Below are 27277 nucleotides of genomic sequence, written 5' to 3'. Positions count from 1 at the left end.
TTTTACAAACACTGACACATTTAAAAACGTTTTTAAGAACAAAGAACTTCATTGCAACGTTCAGAGAAGTGCAAAATATAACAACAGCCTTTGTTCTGATTCAAAAAATATTCTGGGATATGTGGAACAGGCAGGTCCCCACTGGAATTCAAAGAAATAGAATTCCTCATGCATCCCCTACCTTCAGAGTGTTTTCAAGTCTAAATTTTACGCCTCCCCTTTATGACATTTTAGGTAAACTCAATGACAGAAGTGCTACACAAGCAAATAGGACATAATTGTCACTAAAGATAGCATACAATAGAAAACATAAATGTGTTATTGCAGAATAGTTGTCCCCAACAGAATCAGAAGGAGGCGTTTTGTTGCATTTATCCAACTTAAAACAGAAAAAAATAGTGTAGCTCCCTCAGTAGTGATTCTACCTGATTGTCTGAGGAAGTGGGGAGAGATTTACAGAGCTGCTTCTCTTCATTCTTCTCAATTCCTACTTGTACCCAGCCGAAAAACGGAGGTCCAGCTCCGAGGGCCTTCTGGCGGTTCCCTCACTGTGAGAAGCAAGGTTACAGGGAACCAGGCAGAGGGCCTTCTCAGTAGTGGCTCCCATCCTTTAGAATGCCCTCTTATCAGATGTCAAGGAGATAAGGCTGTGGCTGGATGGTTACGTGGGAGCCGGCTGAAGTTAAATCCTTCGAAGACAGAGGTCCTCTGGCTGGGACGGGACGACAGGGGGCTGAGGGGGCAACTCCCATCTCTTGCGGGGGTGCAATTAGTGCCAGCACCGTCTGTTAAGAGTTTGGGTGTAATCTTCGATACCTCCCTCTCCATGGAGGCGCAGATTGCAGCTATAACAAAGGCGGCATTCTTTCATCTCCGCCAAGCTAAGCAGTTGGCTCCTTACCTCTCACGCCCTGACCTAGCCACTGTGATCCACGCGACGGTCACCTCCAGACTGGATTATTGTAACTCGCTCTACGTGGGGCTGCCCTTGAGACTGACCCAGAAACTCCAGCGGGTGCAAAATGCTGCAGCGAGACTCCTTACGGGGTCTTCGCTTAGAGATCACATTCATCCGGTGCTATACCAGCTGCACTGGCTCCCGGTGGAGTACAGGATCAGGTTTAAGGTGCTGGTTTTAACCTTCAAAGCCCTATACGGCCTAGGGCCCTCGTACCTACGGGACCGCCTCTCCTGGTATGCCCCACAGAGGAACTTACGATCTTCAAATAAAAACATCTTGAAGGTCCCAAGCCACAGAGAGGTTAGGCTGGCCTCAACTAGAGCCAGGGCTTTTTCGGCTGCGGCTCCAACCTGGTGGAACGCTCTCTCACAAGAGACAAGGGCCCTGCAGGACTTGACATCTTTCCGCAGGGCCTGCAAGACAGAGCTGTTCCACCTGGCCTTTGGTCAGGGCGCAGCCTGACTCCCTCCTCTGGCAATCTTTACAAAACTCTAGTTTATGGTTGCCATCAATTTTGATTTTAATTCATTTTAATCCATTTTTATAATGTTTTATAATGTTGTACTGTTTTAGTGTTGTTAGCCGCCCTCAGCCCGGCTTCGGCTGGGGAGGGCGGGATATAAATAAAATTTATTATTATTATTATTATTATTATAAAGAACTACTGTACATGACTCTTAGAAAACATCAGAAGGCAGCCCTGTACAGGGAGGTTTTTCATGGTTGATGTTTTATTGTGTTTTTAATATTTTGTTGGGAGCCTCCCAGGGTGGCTGGGGTAATCCAGTCAGATGGGTGGCATATTAATTATATATATATTTGCAAAAGCATGGTGGATATTAATCATGGACTGGTCACTATTTAGGGACAATACATGTTGGACAGGCATTTATTCAGCATGAGAAATATCACACCTGTGTTTCCTTAGATACTGGATATGTCCAAGTACACAAATCTTTCTTGATCTGACCAAGGTACAACTATTATAAGAGTGGCCAACCAGATTCCTCTGTAAGCTTACAGAGCATTTAAGGCATGGATAGGCAAACTAAGGCCCGGAGGCCGGATCCAGCCCAATCGCCTTCTAAATCCTGCCCTCAGATGGTCTGGGAATCAGCTTGTTTTTACATGAGTAGAATGTGTCCTTTTATTTAAAATGCATCTCTGGGTTATTTGGGGGCTACCTGGTGTTTTTACATGAGTATAATGTGTCCTTTTATTTAAAAAGCATCTCTGGCTTATTTGTGAGGCTGCCTGGTGTTTTTACACGAGTAGAATGTGTGCTTTTATTTAAAATTGTTCTCTGGGTTATTTGTGGGGCATAGGAATTCGTTCATTTATTTATTTTTTCAAAATATAGTCCGGCCCCCCACAAGGTCTGAGGGAGAGTGGACCAGCCCCCTGCTGAAAAAGTTTGCTGACCCCTGATTTAAGGTGATAGCCTTTCCTCCAGAGTTTGTTCTAAGCCAGGCATAGGCAAACTCATCCCTCTAGCTGTTTTGGGACTACAACTCCCATGATCCCTAGGTAGCAGGACCAGTGTTCAGGGATGATGGGAATTGTAGTCCCAAAACATCTGGATGACCGAGTTTGCCTATGCGTGTTCTAAGCACCTGTAACCAAATAAGCTATCCTGCCTAACAGATAAAAAGATATGGTAGACAAACCATTCAACCGTTTGTCACATATGCTATTTCTTTGACTTTTCTCTATGCATTTGGCCATAACCAAATTTTGCATGATGGTTTCTGACATCAAAGAGCAGGTTTCCATCTACGTTTGAGTATGGTTAGGCACCATTTTGAATCAAGGTGGTGGGCGGAATCTTTATAGGGAACATTGGTTTCAACCATTGATTTGAAAACTGAATATCAATACAACAACAACACAGAAGCCAATGCAGATGACCAGCAGAAAGTATTAGCATATCATCAGTATTCATAACAAAACAAATTCCTTCCAGTAGCACCTTAAAGACCAACTAAGTCAGTTCTTGGTATGAGCTTTCGTGTGCATGCACACTTCTTCAGATAACTGGTATCTGAAGAAGTGTGCATGCACACGAAAGCTCATACCAAGAACTGACTTAGTTGGTCTTTAAGGTGCTACTGGAAGGAATTTGTTTTGTTTTGACTATGGCAGACCAACACGGCTACCTATTTGTATCAGTATTCATGTTCATCAGTATGCAGATGACACCCAGCTCTACCTCTCCTTTAAATCAAAACCAGTGAAGGCGGTGAAGGTCCTGTGTGAGTGCCTGGAGGCGGTTGGAGGATGGATGGCGGCTAACAGATTGAGGTTGAATCCTGACAAGACAGAAGTACTGTTTTTGGGGGACAGGGGGTGGGTGGATGTGGGGGATTCCCTGGTCTTAAATAGGGTAACTGTGCCCCTGAAGGACCAGGTGCACAGCCTGGGAGTCATTTTGGACTCACAGCTGTCCATGGAGGCACAGGTTAATTCTGAGTCCATGGTGGCTGTCTACCAACTCCACCTGGTACGCAGGCTAAGACCCTACCTGCCCGCGGACTGTCTCACCAGAGTGGTGCATGCTCTAGTTATCTCCCGCTTGGACTACTGCCATGCGCTCTATGTGGGGCTACCTTTGAAGGTGACCCGGAAACTGCAATTAATCCAGAATGCAGCAGCTAGACTGGTGACTGGGACTGGCCGCCGGGACCATAAAAGACCGGTCCTGAGAGATCTGCATTGGCTCCCAGTACGTTTCCGAGCACAATTCAAAGTGTTGGTGCTGACCTTTAAAGTCCTAAACTGCCTCGGTCCTCTATACCTGAAGGAGCATCTCCACCCCCATCGTTCAGCCCAGACACTGAGATCCAGCGCCGAGGGCCTTCTGGTGGTTCCCTCATTGCAAGAAGTGAGGTTACAGGGAACCAGACAGAGGGCCTTCTCGGCAGTGGTGCCTGCCCTGTGGAACACCCTCCCTTCAGATGTGAAGGAAATAAGCAGCTATCCTATCTTTAAAAGACATCTGAAGGCAGCCCTGTTCAGGGAAGTTTTTAATATTTAATGCTGTACTGTTTTTAACATTTGATTGGGAGCCACCCAGAGTGGCTGGGGAAACTCAGCCAGATGGGTGGGGCATAAATAATAAATTCTTATTCTTATTCTTATCCCAAAAGCCTGGGGAAATAAATTTGTCTTACACTGTCTGCAAAAACTCAAGAATGAGTTCTACTGAATTATCTCCAGGGGAATACACAAATGGGGCAACTTACAGAGAAGGCGATATCCCAGGTCACTGCACTGTGGGCATTGGTGAGTCTAATAATGCTGAGAATGCAACTCTGTAACTGTTTACTTAATGATGCCCCCTGAATATGCCCTAAGAAAATGTCTTCAGGGAAGAATGTGATCTCATCTACATCCTATTTTAACAAGCAGCAGCGATAGGCCATGCCAGATTTTTCTTGTCTTCTGTCAAGTAGACATGCAATTAATGAGTCTTAGGGCAGTAACCCAGCCAGGCTTTTTAACCCACAAGCAAAGAGGTCAGGCACTTAACATCATTTTAAAATTCTTGTTATGTGATAGGTGGGGTTTAAATAGCCAGAAGCTAATAGTTCTGGTTAGCTCACTGGGTACCTCTAGTTGATGTGGGAATTAAAATAAAGGGGAAATACTATGAGGCTTTGCTTAACCATACTTTCATGTTTCTGACAGGTCCCTTTCTCTACAAATACCATCCTGCTGTTGTTGTTGTTTAGTCGTTTAGGCGTGTCTAACTCTTTGTGACCCCATGGACCAGAGCACGCCAGGCACTTCTGTCTTCCACTGTCTCCCGCAGTTTGGTCAGAAATACTATCCTAAGCCCTTTTAAAATGTGGTTCTCTTGGGGGGGGGCTGTTATTGGGTTGTTGTTTTTATTTTGATTATATATATTGTGGTCACATACAGTGGTACCTCGGGTTAAGTGCTTAATTTGTTCTGGAGGTCCGTTCTTAACCTGAAACTTTTCTTAACCTGAAGCACCAATAAGCAATCAATAAGCAAGCAAGCAAATAAATATATAGCCCAAATGGCACAAGATTGTTCCGCCTATGATGGTTAAGACAATGTTTGCTAACTTTCATGGGCAACTAAATAATAATAATCCCAAATTCTCAAAAAAAAAATATAAAATAATTCAAGCAGTCCTGCAGAATAATACACTTGGGGAAATGACAACAGCATTCTCTTAAATGTTTGTGGAAAAGATATGTTGATAAGAGTCAGTGAAAGCTGAAACATAACCAGTGAATCCTGGAAGAGCTACCATGTAGTTAGTATGAAATGTGCAAGAAATAGCCATGAAGATCTTGGCTTAGTCTGGAAAAGCCTAAGGTTAATTGGTTTTCCACAGGCTGCAATCTTTCTATCTGTTACTTCTTCTTTACTTCATTCCATAGATCAGCTGGCCAAATGTTGAAAACAATAGCTAGGGCAGTATTTACTATAGCAGTAAACAAAGTATTGATGGGTGTTATGTACTGAGTTGAATAGGATCCAAATTGCAGCAGTCTGATTGGTCCTAGAACAATAGGATCCAGAATGCAGCAGTCTGATTGGTCCACAGGAGCCACCCAATCCAACTCCAGGTGCAAGTGAATCCACAACCTGATTGGCCTACAGGAGAATCCCGGATCTAGCCAATCACATGGGGCCCATTGTGTGAATAATGTATATAAAGCAGACATTTCGGAGGAACTTCCATTCCTCACTACTATGAGCTGAATAAAGAGCATGAAATCCACACTCGACTCCGAGTATATTTCAGCATCTTATGGTGTGTGTTTTTTTAAAAAAGAAAAACACCACCAGACAGGGTTCTAGATGAGTATTTGGAAGACGAACTGGGGAACGGTGGAAAGTCAGCAAAAACCACCCCCTTCCTGCGTGCCACTTCCCCCCTTGTAAATCGCCCCTCACCAACACATTTGAGCCAAGTAGCAGTGCCTGGGGTTTGGAAACCCAACTAGGTCACCTAATGTATAGCTTTTGGCCTGACTTGCATTCCAAAATTTATTATTATATTAAGGGCTTGCTTTGTGATAGCCCAAGTTATGCTTTCTGCCTGAAGAATGGAAACTTCTCTGAAATGAATGCAACTTCCAGCTTATAGGGGAGGAAGTTTGGCTTCTTTGAGGGCAACGAAAGCCTGTGTTATCCTGTGTTGTATCACTTTTTGCCCCTTTGACATTTAATATAGTGGGCCCCATGAAAAAGCAAACAGACACTATATTGTGGTATTGACTTTAGTGTGGTACTTCCTAAATTTAGACTGCATGCCACTCAGAAGTATTTGTACTGTACCACAGCAAATGTTTACTCTTCACTGATGCAGCCCTGCTGTACTTGTGCAGTGCAAATTGCCATTTATGAGGGTTAAAAAAAAATTGCAGATGGCTACAAATATCTTAAAATGATGAATTGAGCAGCGTGCCTATATAGGGCTTTGGGTACTGTAATCATTGAGGCATTATCTAAAAATCATTTCTCTTTCCAATGAATACCATATTTTCCCGTGTGTAAGACTAGGTTCCCCCCCCCCCAAAAATGTAAAAAATTATGTTAAAAAATTATGTAAAAAACAGAGGGTCCTGGTTGCACGCAGGACCCAAGAGCCCACCTGACAGGGTTAAAATGGGGGCAGAGGAGCAAGAAGTCCTGGCCATTCCCCTGGGATCACACCAGTCGATTTTAGCCAATAGCCAGTGGGTGGTGTGATCCCAGGGGCTTTAAAAACAGCAGCATGACACAAGCAGGGGCACTTGCTTCACACTGTTGAACACCTGCCCACCCTCCCTAGTTTAGGTAGAGTCGCTCGGCCTTGCTTTGGTTTGGGTCACCTGTTTTGGAACAGGGGCTGGGTAGGAATTTTTCCATTTGGCAGATTGGCTTTAGCCATTTGGTTTTCGCCTACCCCTTAGCAAATCGTCACAACTTGTAAGGTGGCGGTTAGGCATTGGCTCAGTTGGACTGTGGGGAGGGGAGGTGCGGCCATCACCTGCCCCTCCAGGAAATGGGTATTCCGTTAAATGAATCTGGGGGTCCTGGATCTCGTCCGATGTCCGCTTGAAGGGCTAGGACCATGCCTGGACCACAGGAACCCCGGGATGAGCTTGGGTTGGTCCTCATCGACCTTGCTCCCTCGTTTGGTTTACCCTATTGGCCAATCACCCTGAGAGGTGGAGTCAGTTATAGTGGGGAGTCAATGCCTAAGCCAATACCGCTCATGTGATTGTATTTCAATAAAGTTGTGGCCAAAATTTGCCCCCAAACTTAAACTAATATAAGTGTCCGTGTGTATTGATTTTGAGGGTGGGTCTTGGGTGCTCAAGATGCAAGTGTTTACTTCCGGGTTCGCCATGCACAGAAGCGATCTGTGAACTTCACGGATCCACAGAAGCGCTCGATTGCACCATGCACATGCGTGGAAAAGGCACTCTAGTTGTGGATTTTTCAGGGTGCGAATGGCACCCTGAAACGGATTAAGACTGCAGCTAGAGATACCACTGCATATACAAATGCTAAGAGAAGCTGAAGGCATTACGCAATTAATAGTCCAGTCCTATACATCCAGGATGAGGTCCTCCTATGGCCCTCCATATATTTTTGGACCCCAGCTCCCTTTAATCTCAACCAGCATGGACAATGATCAGGGATGATGGGACCTGGGAGTCGAACAATGTATCTTGATCCTCTGTGTAGGGTTGCTATATTTCAAAAAGTAAAATCCCAGAAGTTGAGCTTTTTTAATGAAACCCCCAAAATTGTTGAGCTTTTTTTGAGACAAACCCCAAAGCTGTTGAGCTTCTCTTATAAAAAAATCACCAAAATCAATCAATCAAACAAACAAACAAACAACTTACCTAAGACTCGACTAAGATCCGGAACAAAGCACTGCCTTTCAGAACCACCTTTGAAATTCCGGCAATGTCCAGGAAAATCCAGACGTATGGCAGCCCTATCTCACTGGGACTTATTCTACGATAAAATTGAACACTAAGGTCTCTTCCTTGTCCCTTGTTGTTTATCATAATTTTGCCAAATTATTAACACACTGCTTTCCAATGATGTGTTTGAGAAACTGTGGGTCACAGGGCAAGGATCCCAGGACATTCTGGAAGAGTTGGTTTCAGGCTATAAATCCCTACATACAGGGCCGGATTTAGGTTTGATGAGGCCCTAAGCTACTGAAGGTAATGGAGCCCTTTATGTGTCCAGCTGTCCTTTGTCAGGAACAAACTGCCGCTGTTTTGTGTGTTGAATATATGCTATATGGTGATTTATGGACCTAATAGGTATCTAAAGCCATTTGCACCTGTTGCCATGCAACCAGTCCATGCAGAATATAGGCACCCTATATATAGAAATGAGCAAACCAGTGATATTTTAGGGAGCAGGCTAGCAGGCGGGGCCCATTGCTTACATCATAGGAGCCTCCACAACACAAAAGACTGTTACTGTATGTAGGTTTTATTTTATTTGTTTTTATCTTATATAGGTTTTATTTTATTTGTTTTTTATCTTATATTTTGGAAATGCACATCCAGTTTTTTCCCTTTAATTTTTTGGGGAGCCCCCGAGAGAGTGGGGCCCTAAGCTATAGCTTGTTTAGCTTATACGTAAAGCTGGCACTGCATACATAGCTTGGGCACTGCAGATTATGGAAGCACCTCCTTCCCTCTGCCCTATTGGTCTCCACAGTCAACTGACTCCCTGGTGACAACTTTCATATAGTGACCGGATGAAGTACTGAACACCGGAGCCAGGCCAGGCTGCCTTAAATGCCCCAGGAGTAGATCTGAGGGAAGCCTGCATGATCTGTCAGGCATGCCACAAAAGCTAGGTCTGCCTCCAATCCTACCTGCCATTGGCCAACCTGCAGGCAGGCTTAGATCCAGTTCCCAGCCAGCGAGGTGAGCATTAAGGCTCCTGGGTGGTTGGGTAGCCCCAAAGTCCACAGGCTGCACTGGATCATGGTGGGGGATGTGGCTCCAACCCACAATGCTGCAGAATCATGTAAGGGTAAGCGGAGTTTCCTGATAGTTGGCTAGAAGTTGGTTGTTAGATTGGGAAAGGCTGTGGAAGAAAACAGTTAAGTTTACTGCATGTACTGTATTAAAAGAAAACATTATGAAAATGATGTATAGATGGTACTTAACCCCAGTGAAATTAGCAAAGATCTAGCATCCAAATGATAATCAGTGTTGGAAATGCAAAGAAAAAGAAGGTACTTTTATTCATATGTGGTGGACATGTCCCAAGGTGAAAGACTTCTAGGAAAAGATTTATAATGAGTTGAAAAAACTGTTGAAATATACATTTATTAAGAAACCAGAAGCCTTTCTACTTGGAATACTAGGACTGGAATTGCCCCAAAAAGATGTTAGACTGTTTTTGTCTGCCACTACAGTGGCAAGACTTTTATTAGCCAAAAACTGGAAATCGCAAGAAATACCAACAATAGAAGAATGGCAGATGAAGATGTTGGACTTTTGGGAGCTGGCCGACCTGACTGGAAGAATCTGCGACCAGAAAGAAGAGGAGATACAAGAGGACTGCAAGAAATCTAAAGAATATTTAGCTAAATATTGTGATATAAGATAAATAGAAAATTCTTGGAAGTAATAAATAGGCTTAGGGGTAGAATAAGAATATGTGGTAGTAAATATTAAGGATTAAAATATTAATAAAGGATAAGAGTTTAGTTAATGAAAGGAATCAATATAATTAGAAATATGAATTTGGAGAACTGTTATATTCAGTTAGAGGGGATTTGAGGAAGTCAGTTATCAATGTAATGAGAATTAGGTATTTGAAGAAATAATCTTTCTTTGTGTTTAGTTTATTGTTGTAATGTGTTTTTTTCTTTGTTGTATGGTTTTTTACGTTATTTTTGTGATAAATGTTGAAAATCAATTAAAAAAAAGAAAAAAAGAAGTTGGTTGTTGCTCTTAGTTCAGTGGGGGTGGGGTGGGAGAGATTGTCTGAAAATGCAGTGCTTCTGTGCGTCGTTTTCTGCTTCAGAATGTTCAAAGGCTTGAGCGCTCTTGTGGCTTGCAAGGAAGGGGGCCTTGTGTGCGAAACATGGTTGGTAACCCATTCCAACCCCAATTCAGAGAGGAGAACAGCTTCCCAGGAAGGGAAGCAGTACACTGTAGATGTGGTCATATGCCTGAAGGTGCTATATAAATAACAAGCAGACATGTTTGTATAATCTTCACTACCTTTCAAAAAAGAGAGTCCTGTATACTTACCGAAAATCTTTCATTTATTTTCATTTCAAAGATTGTGAGAGTTAAGATCTTGAAATATAAGTCACCACCTGCAACCAATTCATGATCTCTTCCAGTGAAATTGGGGTGTGGGGGGCATTATTTGGAAGAGAGAGAGAGAGAGAGAGAGAGAGACTTGTGGAATAGCACATCTGTTTTTGTAAAAATAAAAAAAGCCCAGCAAAAAGCCCAAACACAATCCAAAATACAAAACCATGGAACCTGGAATCTCTCTTTTTTTCAGTGTGGTATTTTACTACCACATGGCTTTAATCCTACATCTGGGCCTGTTGTTTTATGAAATATTTGCCACAGATGATGTCAATTATACTTTTTGTCCCGGTCATCAATTTATGGACTTTTGGAATAAGACAAAATGAAACAACCAGGAAAAGAACAACTTATGTGGTCTACTCCCTGACAAAATTATAGTGCTGTGATACACATCTAAAATCAATAACTCTGCTAATGATTAACAGAAAATGTTGCTTAGGTTATGAGCGGCAAAGTAGCCCACACTCAGCAGATGCTTGGCTCAGGGATGCATTTTTTGTCGGCTGCATGTTTACCAGCAGATGTTCAGGCCTCTGTTTTATACTACTTGAATGAGCTAGTGGTTGGCTTGAAGTTGTGTGACAGCTATAAGCTATCTGCCAGCAATGCAGGTGAAATGTTCTTGCTTTTGCTGAACTGAAAAGGGTAAGGACTTGTCAATGAAATCTAGGATATCGTGCCTAAGAGCTGCATGTCCAGTACCGCAAAAAAACACAAACACACCTCAGTTGATTGCTGTGAATATCTGAAACGAAATCATTAGCATTTGTTGCATGTCGAAACCCCACAGCCACCCCCTCGTTGGAAATTACTCACACAAGGACACGGATATTGGGTTTATGTAATTGGGCAAATTTGGGCCACAACTTTATTGAAATTACAGAATGTGAGCAGTATTGGCTTAGGCATTGATTGGACCTGACTATATCTGAGTCCTGCCCATTGTGCAGGAAGTCCAGTAAGGGTAAGCTACCGGTAGGGGGAGCCCTGTCGATACGAACCAACTCATGCTCCCCCTGGTGTTTCCGTCGTGTCAAGGCCCCTAGCCCCCAGCCAGGCTTCAGACTAGATCTACACCACCGGATTCCTTTAATGGAATACCCTTAAGCATGGAGGGGCAGGTGATGGCTACACCTGCCCTCCCCCCACAAGGTCAAACAATGCCTAACCGCAACCCTAACAAAGTTGTGACGATTACTACGAGGTAGGCGAAAACCAAGTGGCCAGTGCCAATTTGCCAAGTGGAAAAATTCCTACCAGGCCCCTCAGACAACCAAGGTGACCAACTGAAGTCCATAGCAAGGCAATTGCCTAACCTGCAAAATAGGGAGGGAGGGCGGGTGATTGAGGAAGCGAGCCAAAAAGGAATTCCTCTGGCTCACTCCTCCGTTTAAATGGCTCTGGCCACGCCCCCCCAGCCAGTGGATTGGCTGGCCAGGCTGGCCGGGCCTTTGACTGGACTTAACCGTCCAGGGGTCCTTTATCATTACCCTTCTAGATGCAATAGCTGGTTCAGCATGATACATCTCATGATAAGCCACTTGATCTCTGGTTCACTATGATGCTAATTTGTAAAGAATATATGATAAGTTAACCATTCTTATTTTACTTTTAGCTCAGGGCTTTTCCAGACAAATTGCTTAGCACTGGGACTGAGTAAGGTAAAGGTAAAGGGACCCCTGACCTTTAGGACCAGTCGTGACCGACTCTGGGGTTGCGGTGCTCATCTCATTTCATTGGCCGAGGAGCCGGCGTACAGTTTCTGGGTCATGTGGCCAGCATGACTAAGACGCTTCTGGCAAACCAGAGCAGCGCACGGATACACTGTTTACCTTCCCGCCGGAGTGGTACCTATTTATCTACTTGCACTTTGACGTGCTTTCGAACTGCTAGGTTGGCAGGAGCAGGGACCGAGCAACAGGAGCTCATCCCGTCACAGGGATTCAAACCACTGACCTTCTGATCAGCAAGTCCTAGGCTCTGTGGTTTAACCCACAGCTCCACCCGTGACCACCAAATAATTTTACAAGATTCAGATGCATCTCCAATAAGTGCATCTGTTAGTGCAGAGATGCATATTTCAACAGCCCTCAAGTTTGTAAGGTGGAATCTCGGGTACCTATCGGAGGCTGCTATATATACTGTATTGTGCCCTTTAAGCACCAAAGCACTTTCTATTTTGTAATTCTGTTTATTGTCTTATGCAGATTGGAACAGAAATGACATGGAGAATTGGTATTGTTCTGTTATCTTTATATGCCGTCTTTCAGCCAAATCAAGATTGTGTCTGTGTGGCTGGAAAACGAAGGGATAGCCAAGGGGGAAATGGCACAATGTCCAAAGGAGGAGCGTGAGATGGTGCCAGACAATGAAACTGAAGTAATATGGATGCAAGCGTTTCCTACAAGGTCCACATTTTGAGGTGCTTCTGTACTTCAGCTGTTGGGGGGGAAAGGGGAAATCCCACCATACAGTGGTACCTTGGGTTACAAACACCTTGGGTTACAAACTCCACTAACTTGGAAGTAGTACCTCGGGTTAAGAACTTTGCTTCAGAAATAGAACAGAAATCATACGGCGGAGGCGGCGCGGCAGCAGCAGGAGGCCCCATTAGCTAAAATGGTACCTCAGGTTAAGAATGGTTTCACGTTAAGAACGGACCTCCGGAATGAATTAAGTTCGTAACCCAAGGTACCACTGTACTCGTGTAGCCTTATTGGAGTTCACTGATTGGGTCTGCGTTGCTCCGGGACAGGAGAAAGGAAGTCAAATGACACCGAGTTGGTTCAGAGAAAGAGTTTATTCTGCTCTCCGGATAGCAGAAGGCACTTGCGTGATCAAGTCCACAGCAAGTCCAAAGAAATGACAGGTTTCATGCAGTTTATATATCCTCCAGGCACCCTCTCACTCCTCCCCTAGGAGCCCAACCACGTCGGCCTACGTACGTAGGTTGACATCACATATGTTCCTGCTCTGGTACTCTCAACCATAAAAGGATCTTCCTTCCTGTACTTCTGACCATAAAAGGATCTTCCTCTTCCTACTCTTATCTGGGATGAGGTCACCATCTCCGGGAACACACTTTTGGCATTTTATGTGGGTCTGCGTGTCTTTGTGGTCAGCACATAAGATAAGGCACACACGCATCATGCCTGCTGTACTGGAACTTGGCAAGGTGACTCATTGCCGCCACGGGCTGATAAGGGACAGAGCTTTGTTCTTGTTATGAATTTGCTCAACGGCTCGAGTTTATGCATTTTAGCGAAGGAAAAATAGGGATTTTGGTGCAGTTTAAAACTGCCTGCACAGTCAGTTGTTGGGTTTTGGGAGACCCATTCCTTCACTCGGTATGGCTTGCAGAGCTATGATTGGAAAATGCCCACCTGTCCACTAGCTGGGCAGGAATATATTAATTAAATGTGTCTTTTGTAATCTGTTTAAAATGACCAAACTTATTTATAGTAAACACCATCTTTTCTTAGCACCGTGACTCAGACCTAGTGAATGTTAATATGTACCAAATGAGAATAAACCCCATGGATGAAGGTCCAAATGAATAAAGGTCACTGAAGAAAGAGGTCATTTATTTAGTATTTACAGTGTTTGAGTCACTGGGCTAAGAAAAGATTATGTATGCTACAAATAAGTTTGGCATTTAACAAAATTAAGCTACAAATGACCCTCTAAACATATTGTTGTCCCGTTGGCTCATGTCTTACAGGATATTAATTGATCATATATATGAGCCTGTCCACATCATAGTATTATTTCTCTGTTTGTTTGTTTTTTTATAATATTTTATTTGGATTTTTCAAACATAAATGCAAAAATAAAAAAAACAGTATAACATATATCATAACATCTTTTCATAACATCTTTGGACTCCCTCGCGCCTCCCGCTCCCATTTACATCATTGCCAATTCTTGCCAGCAATTTATCATCTTGTTTACACTCTTATGTCAAATTCATTTAAATATAATCTATAAGTTCTCCAAAAGGTTTATAGTTTTTTCTCAAATTTACTTATCATCTTAATTCTCACTAATTTAGTGGTGCACAATTATTTATGATCTAGCATCCTTTCTTAGCATTCAACCAAATTACAGTATTTTTTAAAATAAATCTTGAATTTCTTCCAATCTTCTTCAACCCTCTTCTCTCCCAGGTCTCGGATTCTGCCAGTCATCTCGGCTAGTTCCATATAGTCCATCAGTTGCATCTGCCACTCTTCCAGTGTGGGTAGTTCTTGAGTCTTCCAGTTCTTAGCGATGAGTATCCTTGCTGCCGTTGTTGCATACATGAAAAATGTTCGGTCCTTCTTTAACACCTTCTGGCCGACAATGCCCAGAAGGAAGGCCTCTGGTTTCTTAGGGAAGGTATACTTAAATACCTTTTTCAGCTCATTATATATCATTTCCCAGAAAGCCTTCACTCTAGGGCAGGTCCACCAGAGGTGAAAGAATGTTCCTTCATTTTCTTTACATTTCCAACATTTATTATCAGACAAATGGTATATCTTAGCAAGTTTAACTGGGGTCATGTACCATCTATATATCATTTTCATTACATTTTCCTTCAAAGCATTACATGCAGTGAAGTTCAACCCAGTGGTCCACAACCTTTCCCAGTCCTCGAACATAATATTATACCCAATGTCCTGTGCCCACTTTATCATAGCTGATTTAACCATTTCGTCTTGTGTATTCCATTTTAACAGCAGGTTATACATTCTTGAAAGTACCTTAGTCTTTGGTTCTAACAATTCTGTTTCTAGCTTCAATTTCTCCACCTGGAACCCTAGCTTTTTATCATTTTTAAAAACTTCATTAATCTGAGCATAATGTAACCAGTCTCGCACTTTATCCTTGATTTTCTCCAAACTCTGCAATTTCCAGTTGTCTCCATCTTTTTCTAGTATTTCCCAATATTTTGGCCATTTGGCCTCCATATTGGGTCTTTTTCGGGCCTTAGCTTCCAGGGGTGAAAGCCACCTTGGAGTTTTATTCTCCAATAAGTCTTTGTATTTTGTCCAGACATTAAATACTGCTTTCCTGACAATATGGTTCTCAAAGGCCTTATTGATCTTAACCTTATCATACCATAAGTATGCATGCCAACCAAAAGCATTGTTAAAACCTTCCAGATCCAGTACGTCAGTGTCCTCGAGAAGTAGCCAATCTTTTAGCCAGCAGAAAGCTGTGGCTTCATAGTACAGCTTTAAGTCTGGCAGGGCAAAGCCCCCTCTTTCTTTCGCATCAGTTAATATTTTAAACTTGATTCTGGGCTTTTTGCCCTGCCAGACAAATTTAGAGATATCTCTCTGCCACTTCCGGAAGCACTCCGTCTTGTCCACAATCTGTAATGTTTGAAACAAAAACAACATTTTTGGCAATACATTCATCTTAATAGCAGCAATTCGGCCTAACAAAGAAAGCTTCAATTTTGTCCAACTGTCCAAGTCTCTCTTAATTTCAGACCAACATTTTTCATAGTTATCCTTAAATAGACTCAGATTTTTTGCTGTTATATTTACCCCTAGGTACTTTACTTTTTAAACCACAGTTAGTTCTGTTTCTCTCTGAAATCGTTCTGACTCTGTATCTGTCAAATTTTTTCCCAACACCTTAGTTTTCTGTTTATTTAGTTTAGTCTTGTATCAGTTGCAATACTCTTTTTGTACTAGATTCTGGCTTCTGCAAAGTCAAAACTAGGTCATCTGCAAAGGCTTTAAGTTTATATTGTTTCGCTCCGACCTGAATCCCTTCCACCAACCGGTCCCCTCTGATCATATTCAGGAGCACCTCCAGAACCGAAATAAATAACAGAGGGGAAATCGGGCAGCCTTGTCGTGTTCCTTTTTCAATTTTGAACTTTTCTGTAACCACATTGTTAACTATCAGTTTGGCCTTTTGTTCTGAGTATATTGCGTCAATCCCATTCTCAAACCCCCGTCCCACTCCCATTTCTTTTAAATTTCCCTTCATAAATTTCCAAGAGATATTATCAAAGGCCTTCTCCGCATCTATAAAGATTAGCACTGCTTTTGTATTTATATCTGTTTGCAAAAGTTCCAAAATGTCAATAATGTTCCTTGTGTTAGCAAACATATGTCTACCTGGGAGAAAGCCTGCCTGATCTTTATGAATTACTTCATTTAAAACTCTTTTAAGTCTACTTGCCAAAATGTCTGCAAATATTTTGTAATCCACATTTAGAAGGGAGATGGGACAATAGTTCTTGAGCTGTGTCTTTTCAGTTTCAGATTTTGGTATCAATGTGATAAAAGCTTCCTTCCACGATTCCGGCGCCCTCTTTCCCTCCATAATTTCGTTGCTGACCTCCATCAATGGTTGAATCAAATAGTCTTTTAATGTCTTATAATACTTGGAGGTCAGGCCGTCTGGCCCTGGAGATTTGCCCAATTGCATGTTCTGAACGGCTTGTTCAATCTCTTGTCATGTTAATATCAAAATCTTCTCTCCTTGATGTTGTATCTCGATTGCTAAGATTCTTCCATGTTCATCTTTAAATAAAAATTTAGGTGACAGGCTCTCTTTTGCATATATCACCACGCCTCTCTTCTTTACTCTGTCCGAAGATATAAATTCCTGACCAAGTCTTTTGTTTATTAACACTTTTCTGTGGAGCCTAGTCACATGTGTTTCTTGTAAGCAAATAATGTCCAATTGTTCTTTTTTTAATATATGAAAAATTTTCCTTCTTTTTTCCGGAATGTTGCAGCCATTTATATTCCAGCTCAAAAGTTGCAGAGACATCCTGAATAAATCTGTTTAGTTTCCTGGGGGTGGTACCTTGTTCGCTGGGTCTTCAGAATCCAAGGGTGCAGGTTCCCCTGGTGCTCCTGGCCCAGAAGGTAGTTCAATTCCTTTTTGAAGGTCCTCTCCGTATGTAGTCAGAAATTTATCTCTGTCTTCCAGTGTTCTAATTTTAACCTTCTTCCCTCTAAAGGTAAAAGATAATCCTTGAGGAAATTCCCACCTGAAGATAATTGAGTTGCTCCTCAACAGTCTAACCAATTCCAGATATTCAGATCTAAGATCAAGCAGCTGTTTAGGAATGTCCTTGTAAAGTTCAATTCTTTTATCCAAAATGTCCAGTGGCTTTCCGTAGTGTAGGCCTAAAATCTTGTCCCTTTCCTCCTTTGATCTCAATATTATCAAACAGTCTCTGGGCTTCTCTTTCTTTGTAAGTCTTCCAAGCCTAAAAGCTGATACAATTTTAAAGTCTTTTTCCTCTAATTTCCAAAACTTGGAAAATTCTTTAGTCAGAAACTCAGCCAAGTTGCCTTCTTCCACTTCTGGTATAGACCTTATCCTTAAGTTACTCTCCCTGTTTCGCAATTCCAACATAGAAAGATAGGTCTGGTGTTCTCCTACTTGTTTGCTGAGTGGTCTTACCTCTTGTTCTAACTTTCCAAGTCTTTGGCTGGTATCCTCAGCCAATTTCCGATTTTCACCTGTAGCCTCTGTCAGTTCTCCTATTGCCTGTACATTCTGTGCCACTTGTCCAGTTAATCTATTTAAACATTCTGTATTTTGATCAATTTTAGCAGTTTGCTCATCAGCTTTTTTGTCCAATGATTCCACTTTTTTGTCCAAAGATTCCAGTTTTTCATAGATTTTCTCTAAAGTATTATTTCTCTGTTAATCCATTTGCCTTGCATTTAAATTAGGCCAAATTAGTCCACACCTACATATATGTGAATTTGTATATAAGGAGAAACATCATTCTTCCCCATTCATACCAGTAGATGTTCCCTTTTGTGTTTGTCCCTGCCTTCTCATTTGTTGATTCTATTATGCCAGTTTTCTTGGGAGAAAAGTGACAGCATCTTAAAAAGCGGAGACATCACCTTGCCAAGAAAGGTCCGTATAGTTAAAGCTATGGTTTTCCCAGTAGTGATGTATGGAAGTGAGAGTTGGACCATAAAGAAGGCTGATCGCTGAAGAATTGATGCTTTTGAATTATGGTGCTGGAGGAGACTCTTGAGAGTCCCATGGACGAAGACTCCCTGGAAGGCACTTCTGTCTTCCACTGCCTTCTGCAGTTTAGTAAAACTCATGCTGGTAGCTTCGAGAACACTATCCAACCATCTCGTCCTCTGTTGTCCCCTTCTCCTTGTGCCCTCCATCTTTCCCAACATCAGGGTCTTTTCCAGGGAGTCTTCTCTTCTCATGAGGTGGCCAAAGTATTGGAGCCTCAGCTTCAGGTTCTGTCCTTCCAGTGAGCACTTAGTGCTGATTTCCTTAAGAATGGATAGGTTTGATCTTCTTGCAGTCCATGGGACTCTGACTCTCCTCTAATTTTACACACATTTTAAAGAAGTGTTAATTATAGCTTGTACAACACTGAATTAGAGCTCCCCCCTGTACTCCAGAATAACTTCTTTTTCCCCCAATTTTTTTTATTAATTTTCAAATTTATAACAAACATAAAAGAAAAACAATACAATATAAAAAAGACAAACAAACATATATCCTATCTGGTAAAATCCCAATTTAATTATCATTGTTAAATGACTTCCTCGAATCCCCCCTAGCTGAGTTTCCATAAAACTCATTGTAGCAGTTTTCCAATTCCACTTTCCAATAAAATTAACTTATTCGGTTAACATCTTTATTTCTTAATGTTTTCAATCCATAATGTTATCCAATTCAACATATTTTACTCCGAGGCCAATTTGCTATTTACAAGTAATTCTACTTACCGTATTTTTTGCCCCATAGGACGCACTTATTCCCCTCCAAAAATGAAGGGGAAATGTGTGTGCATCCTATGGGGCAAATGCAGGCTTTCGCTGAAGCCTGGAGAGTGAGAGGCATCGGTGCGCACCAACCCCTCTCACTCTCCAGGCTTCAGGAAGCTATCCGCAAGCCTTGCAAGCCCGGCGGGAGTTCCCGCGGGCTCACAAGGCTTGCGGGCAGCAGCCTGCAGCCCCGGCGAGTGTCCACAAGCCTTGCGCGCCCAGCGGGAGGTACTGCCAAGAGCGCGAGGCTTGGGGCAGCAGCCTTTCCAACTCATTATAAATCTTTTCCCAGAAGTCTTTCACCTTGGGACACATCCACCACATATGATAAAAGGTACCTTCCTTTTCTTTACATTTCCAGCATAAATTTTCACTCGTGTGATCTTTGCTAGTTTTACTGGGGTTAAGTACCATCTATACATCATTTTCATGATATTTTCTTTTAATACAGTACAAGCAGTAAACTTAACCCCTTTCTTCCACAACCTTTCCCAATCTTCCAACATTATATTGTGTCCAACATCTCTTGCCCAATCTATCATCACAGATTTAACTTGTTCATCCTTTGTGTGCCACTCCAACAATAAATTATACATTTCAGAGAGAATAACTTCTTATGCCACCATCACAAGCATAGTTGATCAGCATTATTCTGCTTTCCCCTGTGGTCCAAGTCTGCAATTCTGTCACACACTTTATGCACTTAGGCCATTAAATTCAGCAAAACAAAATATATGAGAGGAGCACAGATTATAACTAAGACGTACATTTTCTGACTGATATGGCATCTATTTGCTGTAGACTTGAGATCTTGGTCATGGACACCAATAAAGCAGTTAAGTATTGAGAAGTCCAGTTACTGAAGTTTATTCTTTTTGCAATGCAAATACAATCTTTTCACTAAAAAGAATAAAGTTGGTCTTCCTACCTGCATCTCCACCCCACCCTCAGTGCTCTTCAGATGCTTCACAAAGATTATCCTGTGAACCACCCTGAGACCTGCTGGTATAAGGTGGTATAAAAAAAGAATATATTATTATTATTACAGTCATAACTCGGGTTACAAATGCTTTGGGTTGTGCGATTTCGGGTTGCGCACCACGCTGAACTCAGAAGTACCGGAACTGGTTACTTCTGGGTTTCGGTGCTTCCACATGCACAGAAACGCCGAATTGTGATCTGTGTGTGCACACACACGGCGCTGTGGGTTACGAACGCTGCAGGTTGCGAATCACGTTCACAACACGAGAGTCCACTGTATTATTATTACTTATCCATTCTGCAGAAAATCAGTAGTGAAGAGGGGAAATCAGGCAAAAAGAGATAATGGCAGTGTACTGCAAACACCACTGATCAGAGATCAACACTTGCCTCGTATTGTGACTTGTCTGGTAAGCAGTTATCTGCTGCACAAAGAAGCATCACAGCAAGTGCAAAAAATCTGCATAAGTCAAGTGCTATCTTGGGAATGTGATCTCCACTTGTAAAACCTGATTCGGACAGAACAATAAAGTTAAAAAGAAATGTCGCATTATTAGGTTCCTTAAATGTCACAGCGATTTTCATAAGTGCATCTTGGCAGAGGCAAGCTCACATCATTAGCTCCTTCCCTGGTTGCTTTCGGCTTCCTCCCCTCCCCTTCCCTCCTTTTGGTTTGTTCCGCATGGCCTGACTTGACAGGACAACAAATAGACCTTCCATCCGCTCACATTTATTAGTGGATTTTACCATCTGAGATCAAGGGGGTGGGGCGGGTGAAGGCTCATCACAAGGTCTTCAAAGTCCACATCTGTGGATTTTACTGCCTCCCTTTTACAACAAAGGCAACTAACGAAACACTTAGGAAGTTTACGGAGAAGGTCTCATTATAATAATTTGACATTTCAGATGGAGGTCATTTGCCATTGGCATAAACAGTTTTCAAACATGTGTGGAGCACTCCTAAGGCTACACGGCCAACTTCCATGGGAGATCTCTTGATTTTGGTGATTTTGGCACAGGGAAGGGAAACTTACATGTGAGAATGAGTGTCTGCAGCCAATATGAAATTGTACCATCTTTTGACACAGCCTCTCTCCTAACCTTCAGGCAGGCAGCATCAGCATGAGGTCACAGAGACTGAATGAGGTCATAGTGCCAGACTCTCTCTCTCTCCCGCCCCTTTCAGTCAAGCCAGGATCAGCCTGAGGTCACAATTGCCAGTCTTATTCCTGTAGGCCAGAAACAGCAAGGCTTCACCTTTCAGTATGTGCCACACAGGCTTTGAGAAAGACTAGTTGAGTGTCAAGTCCCTGTGTGATGGAAGAGTTTGTTTTGCTGGGCAGGTTGGGTCCCCAATTGTTTTCTTTTTCTTTTTCCCTGCCAGCAAACGGTCAATGAATGGCCTCTGATTGGCTGGGGTTCCAGGAGAGGGAGTTGAAAAGGAGAGGATTTGGAGAGACAGTTTGGGGTAGGTTGGGACTGAGGTTGGGAGATAGGTAGTGAGAGGAGAGAGAGTTGGTTCTGAGTAAAAACATCCACTCTGAGGAATATAACACAAGCTAGAGAAAAGAGTCTCTGAGCTTAGTGTGGAAGACAGTGTGTGGTGTCCTGTAAGAGTAATTGGGCCAGGAATTAACTGGGAGGCTGAAGGTTGAGCCAGGAGAAGTAGACGCTGTAAAGAGACAGTCTACTTAGGACTCATTCCAGTCAGGAGGGGAGAGATTCTTCTATAACAAGAGAAGACTCCCAAACCAGTGATCCCTTGGGTCTGTTACCTGGAGTATCTCAGGAGTAGGGTTGTCTAAGAGGGGTGTGTAACTGACAGGAAGTACCACCTTGTTTAAGAACCAAAGTATTAAGCAGCAGCAGCTGTGCAACATATGAGAAAGCAGTGGAGTGAAATAACATTATAATCTGAATTATCCTATGTTTTATCCACTCCTGTCATAAAATTCCTTTGTTAAATAAAATCTTTATTGCTTATTTGATCAAATCCTGCCTGAGACTCCAATTTATTACGTTTTCCCTCACACAAGTCCCCCACAAGATAATCTGAGGTAGTTTGTGGGAATTTGTGGAAGTGGCGTTCTGTGAGGTGGGTGCACGATATCTAAGTGAGGGTGGGCCCAACGGCGCCAGGGGAAAAAGTGTTGTTGCTCCATCGCACCCTGTGACCAAAAATAACTGAGGGGAAGTGATGGGCTTGCCTCAGTTTATTCTCCAGGGGCAGGACCCAAGCAAGGCCCATTGGCTGGTGGGGCCTGACCCCCATCGGGGAATCCCGAGACCCAGGCATGCCTGCTGTATGCCAATTTGCAGGTCAACTGGCAGGGCTCCTGAGCCGGCTGCTGGATCACTGACCAGGCTGCAATGCTGGCTGACCATTTAAGGTTAGTGGACATAGCAACAGGTGGGGAAGGGGGCAGAGGCCAACCTTATCTGACACCCCAGATCTAGGGAGGCTTTGCTTGTAGTATGCGCCGGCTTAAAGAAGAGAGAGGGAGCAATTATTCCAAGCCTCACACATGGTGGGAACCACTTCAGCAATGGTGTTGTTGTTGTTGTTGTTGTTGTTGTTGTTGTTGTTGTTGTTGTTGTTGTTGTTGCTTTACTTCCCTTCATCCAAGGATCACAGAGCAGTTTACAATATAAAAACACCAAAATACATAACATAGTAACAAACAAAAACAGTAACCCCCTTACCCATGGGCGTAGCCAAGTGGCAACAGGGGGGAAGTTGCCCCCCCCAATACTCAAAAATTACTGAAAAGCATTTAAAATACTCAATTCACTGGGGTTCTGTTCCCCCACAGCAGAAGCCTGCCCCCCTAACAAAAGCCTGCCCTCCATAATGTCTTCTTTGGGGAAAGTTTTTACCCGTCTTCTCCTCCAAAAAGTTCAACAACTTTTTTTGGGAGGGGGCCTAACAAAATTCCTGTGCCCTCACCACACATACAGAGATGCTCTGGTTATCTCCCGCTTGGACTACTGCAATGTGCTCTATGTGGGGCTACCTTTGAAGGTGACCCGGAAACTGCAATTAATCTAGAATGCGGTGACTGGTGACTGGTGACTGGGACTGGCCGCCGGGACCATAAAAGACCGGTCCTGAGAGATCTGCATTGGCTCCCAGTATGTTTCCGAGCACAATTCAAAGTGTTGGTGCTGACCTTTAAAGTCCTAAACTGCCTCGGTTCTCTATACCTGAAGGAGCGTCTCCACCCCCATCATTCAGCCCAGACACTGAGATCCAGCGCCGAGGGCCTTCTGGCAGTTCCCTCATTGCAAGAAGTGAGGTTGCAGGGAACCAGGCAGAGGGCCTTCTCGGTAGTGGCACCCACCCTGTGGAATGCCCTCCCATCAGATGTCAAGGAAATAAGCAGCTATCCTATTTTTTAAAAAACCATCTGAAGGCAGCCCTGTTTAGGGAAGTTTTTAAATATTTAATGCTGTATTTTTTTCAACACTTGATTGGGAGCTGCCCAGAGTTGCTGGGGAAACTCAGCCAGATGGGCAGGGTATCAATAATAATAATAATAATAATAATAATAATAATAATAATAGTCCATAGATTCTTTAATTACCCAAAGGCCTGGAAGAAAAGGAATGTTTTTGCCTGGCGCTTAGAGACATGTAATGAAGGCACCAGGCAAGCTCTCTGGGGGGAGCATCTCACAAGCAGGGAGCCATCGCAGAAACTGCTAAACGGGAATTGCTGCCGACCATGTTTTCTATGGTACCTCGGGTTACAGACGCTTCAGGTTACATACGCTTCAGGTTACAGACTCCGCTAACCCAGAAATAGTGCTTCAGGTTAAGAACTTTGCTTCAGGATGAGAACAGAAATTGTGCTCCGGCGACGCGGCAGCAGCAGGAGGCCCCATTATCTAAAGTGGTGCTTCAGGTTAAGAACGGTTTCAGGTTAAGTACGGACCTCCGGAACGAATTAAATACTTAACACGAGGTACCACTGTATCTTTTTGGTGCTTTGAAAAATGGGGCTGTAAAAGGAAGCAAAGAGATTTCAAGCAGCAGCAGAAGGAGGACGTAATACCCAAAATTACATACCCACCAACTGGCAGTGCCTCCTTGTCTCATAAAGTATCCCAACAGGCTTCAGAGAAGACTGAACAGTGTCATACATTGTGAGCATATCCAATATAGTAAAAAAAAAAAAAGTCTTTTGATTTCAGAGACATAAAACATTAAATTTACTGGTTCTGATGTCAAATATAGATGGAAAGGATTATAGCCATGCTTATTTTTTCCACCCAGCTGAGGAAGGGAAATGAAATTGACACATGATGCAATAAGAATGAAGCTCCCCTCACCTCTGGAACATTTGGCTCCCAGAGTCTTTTAAAAAGCCTGGGGTCAGGAGTAGTGACGTTAAATTCTCGAGAATAATCTTCTGGAGAATATTCTCACCTCACATCACTAGTCCCACCTCATGAAGTGGGGTGAGAATATTCTCAAGAATATTCTCCAAACGATTTTTGTTGTTGTTTAGTCATTTAGTCGTGTCCGACTCTTTGTGACCCCATGGACCAGAGCATGCCAGGCACTCCTGTCTTCCACTGCCTCTCGCAGTTTGGTCAAACTCATGCTGGTAGCTTCAAGAACACTGTCCAACCATCTCGTCCTCTGTCGTCCCCTTCTCCTTGTGCCCTCCATTTTTCCCAGCATCAGGGTCTTTTCCAGGGAGTCTTCTCTTCTCATGAGGTGGCCAAAGTATTGGAGCCTCAGCTTCACGATCTGTCCTTCCAGTGATCACTGGAAGGCTGATTTCCTTCAGAATGGAGAGGTTTGATCTTCTTGCAGTCCATGGGACTCTCAAGAGTCTCCTCCATCACCATAATTCAAAAGCATCAATTCTTTGGCGATCAGCCTTCTTTATAGTCCAGCTCTCACTTCTGTACATCACTACTGGGAAAACCATAGCTTTCACTATATGGAACTTTGTTGGCAAGGTGATGTCTCTGCTTTTTAAGATGCTGTCTTAAAAAATATTATTCTCGAGAATTTAACATCACTAGTCAGGAGTAGAAATGTTGACCCCCCCCCCCCAACAGAGGCTACATCTTTCCACCTAAATGAAACTGCTGCATCTCAGCCTCATGGCAGGCAGTTGTAAGAGAACCCTAAATCTATATCTGTAATTTGTTTTAGATAATACATTAACTAAAGAACATTAAGCGCCAGATTTGAACACCGTGTAAAATGATGCCATAAACTTAAAGGTATGTTCTTTTCTCTGTGGAAATTGTATTATATAAGACTTTTTAAAAATATATATATATAAATCTATGTCCTTTTAAACTGGGGCAGGGGGTGTATTATTTTTGTTTGTTACTATGCTATATATTTTTGTGTTTTATGTTGTAAACTGTGTGACATCCTCAGATGAAGGGTGGTACGGAAATTTTAATAATATTAGTAGTAGTAGTAGTAGTAATCGGCTAACTGCTTTGTTGTTGTCTTAAACTGAATTCACAGCCCTAGACAGGAATTTTCTTTTGGATTTTTAAGAGCAACCACCATATTCTGCAACTTTCTCTAATCCAGATATGTTGATCAACAAACAGGAGACGACTCACTGAAATGTGTATCCTACCTCAGTTGTATTTCTCTTTTTCTAGGTACAACGTGTCAGCCCTTTCTACGTCGAATGCCAGTACTCAGTGAGATACTGTTTCAACTGTCTTCACTGTACTTGCAGTGGTGAGTAGCTAATAATGGCTTTCTTCAGTTCTAAAAAGTGATCTTTTTCAGTCATCTGATGACAGAGCTCAATTTGGTTGACAGCCCTCTGTGTACTTCAACGCTTGGTTGCGTCCTAGATCAATATACATCCAGGGAACTAGTCTTGCAGCCATGTTAGCAAGATGCTCACCAGATAGTGATGATCTGTACTGAAGGGTATGGCCTTGATGCTGTGAAGGCCTTGCATGCTGGAGACTGTGCCTTTGCTTCTTCAAGTCCTCTACTGTCACCCACTTTTGCTTTGTAGGCAGCTGGTCCTATCTCTGCATTAATTCTTAAGCCCTTTGTTTCCTGGCGGTCTTTACCCCTTTCCTTAAAATGGTGTACGTTGGTTGCTGGATGTGTAAATAGGTCTGAGACAAGGAAAAGAGATTGCTGAAGTAATGCTGATGTCACAAAGGCTCTCCAAAGCAGAGGGAAGCAATTCTATTTCCCTGGCCATTTGCGGGGTGTTGTTGGGTGGGGAAAACACAATAGAGGGGCCTCTGTAGCCAGCATCTACCTTCGCCATCAGCTTCCCAAAGGTATTTGTCCTGGCAAAGCCATTCAGGGAGAAGAAGGAAGGCCAATGCAAAGTCCTTTGTGGAGGTATGGAATGATATTACGGAAGATGCTGTTCTTTTCATGGGGTACAACTTTAGTTCTAATTTTAAGTGACAGTCATTGTATAGCAAAAGAGCCAACCAAGTCCAAGTTTAGGTTTTGTGGTGGCTCTTTGAACACCAAGAGAAACATTTTCTGGCTTTCTGGTGAGTTCCCCTGGCGCAGAGGCAGTTACAGCCTCAGCTAAAACAATTATTCTTTGTTGGAAATGTTAACACATTTGTCTTAATATAAATCCCCCTTGTGAAAGTAAAGAAGCCCCCCCCCCCTCTTTTGGACACACATTTGTAGCTTTCAGAGCGAATCATCGCTCTGCCTCCAAGGATCTCCCAGTGTGAATGTTGCTTTTCTTGCAGAGCGCTGCTTCTTGTTTGGTGGAAAGGACTCCAGAAGAGATTGCGCCCATAAGCGCCTTTCTCCCCATTCTCACTAACTTTATAAAAACTCTCAAATTTAGACCATCTGTCCAGTGAATGTCTCTGAACTGCCCCAAGACGGGAGAAGCTGTCTTTGTCTTTTTGATATAAGTGGCCAGAAAACCAGAGCAAAGTAAATGTTTTCTTGTCAGACATGCTTCCCGGCCATGATGGATGAACTGTTATTTTTGATGTGACAAAGCATTCTGATGCTTAAGGGAGAATATGCCTCTTAGATATGCAGGCTTAAAAGCAAGCCAGTAATAGTGCCAAGCGTTGCTGTGTGCAGGCAAGATGGAGAGGGGATACCATATGGTGCCCTGGGATTCGTGGAAAGCCTGTTTATGCTATGATAATTCTCCTGCTTTTATTACAAAGGCACCATAGGTATAGCGCATTCAGACCTGGCTTGAGATGTTCATATTCACATCATTAGTCAAAAGGTTA

At 42.9% G+C, this 27277-nt stretch overlaps 2 long non-coding RNA genes across 7 annotated transcripts in view; one reads left to right on the top strand and one right to left on the bottom strand.

The window, feature by feature from the left end:
- The window catches only part of LOC309338477, a 145614-nt gene that overhangs the window by 53318 nt on the left and 65019 nt on the right, over positions 1–27277 (top strand). For 3 of the 6 annotated variants that reach the window (XR_014154911.1, XR_014154912.1, XR_014154913.1), the window contains exon 3: positions 25688–25769. This is a non-coding gene — a long non-coding RNA (uncharacterized lncRNA). Of the gene's footprint in view, positions 1–21254; positions 21392–25687; positions 26400–26770; positions 26871–27277 lie in introns of those variants that run through there. The other 3 variants (XR_014154916.1, XR_014154914.1, XR_014154915.1) reach the window with 3 other exon arrangements.
- On the bottom strand, positions 19921–21171 carry LOC309338501. Its single transcript, XR_014154943.1, has 3 exons — positions 21083–21171; positions 20439–20557; positions 19921–20069 (listed from the first exon to the last, which is right to left on the bottom strand). It is a non-coding gene; the product is annotated as an uncharacterized lncRNA (long non-coding RNA).

The sequence above is a fragment of the Podarcis erhardii genome, assembly GCF_964252035.2.
Source record: "Podarcis erhardii genome assembly, chromosome: 3".
Classification (NCBI taxonomy): domain Eukaryota; kingdom Metazoa; phylum Chordata; class Lepidosauria; order Squamata; family Lacertidae; genus Podarcis; species Podarcis erhardii.
The sequence above is the reverse complement of the archived record's forward strand: the minus strand, read 5'-3'. Positions and strand labels throughout refer to the sequence as shown.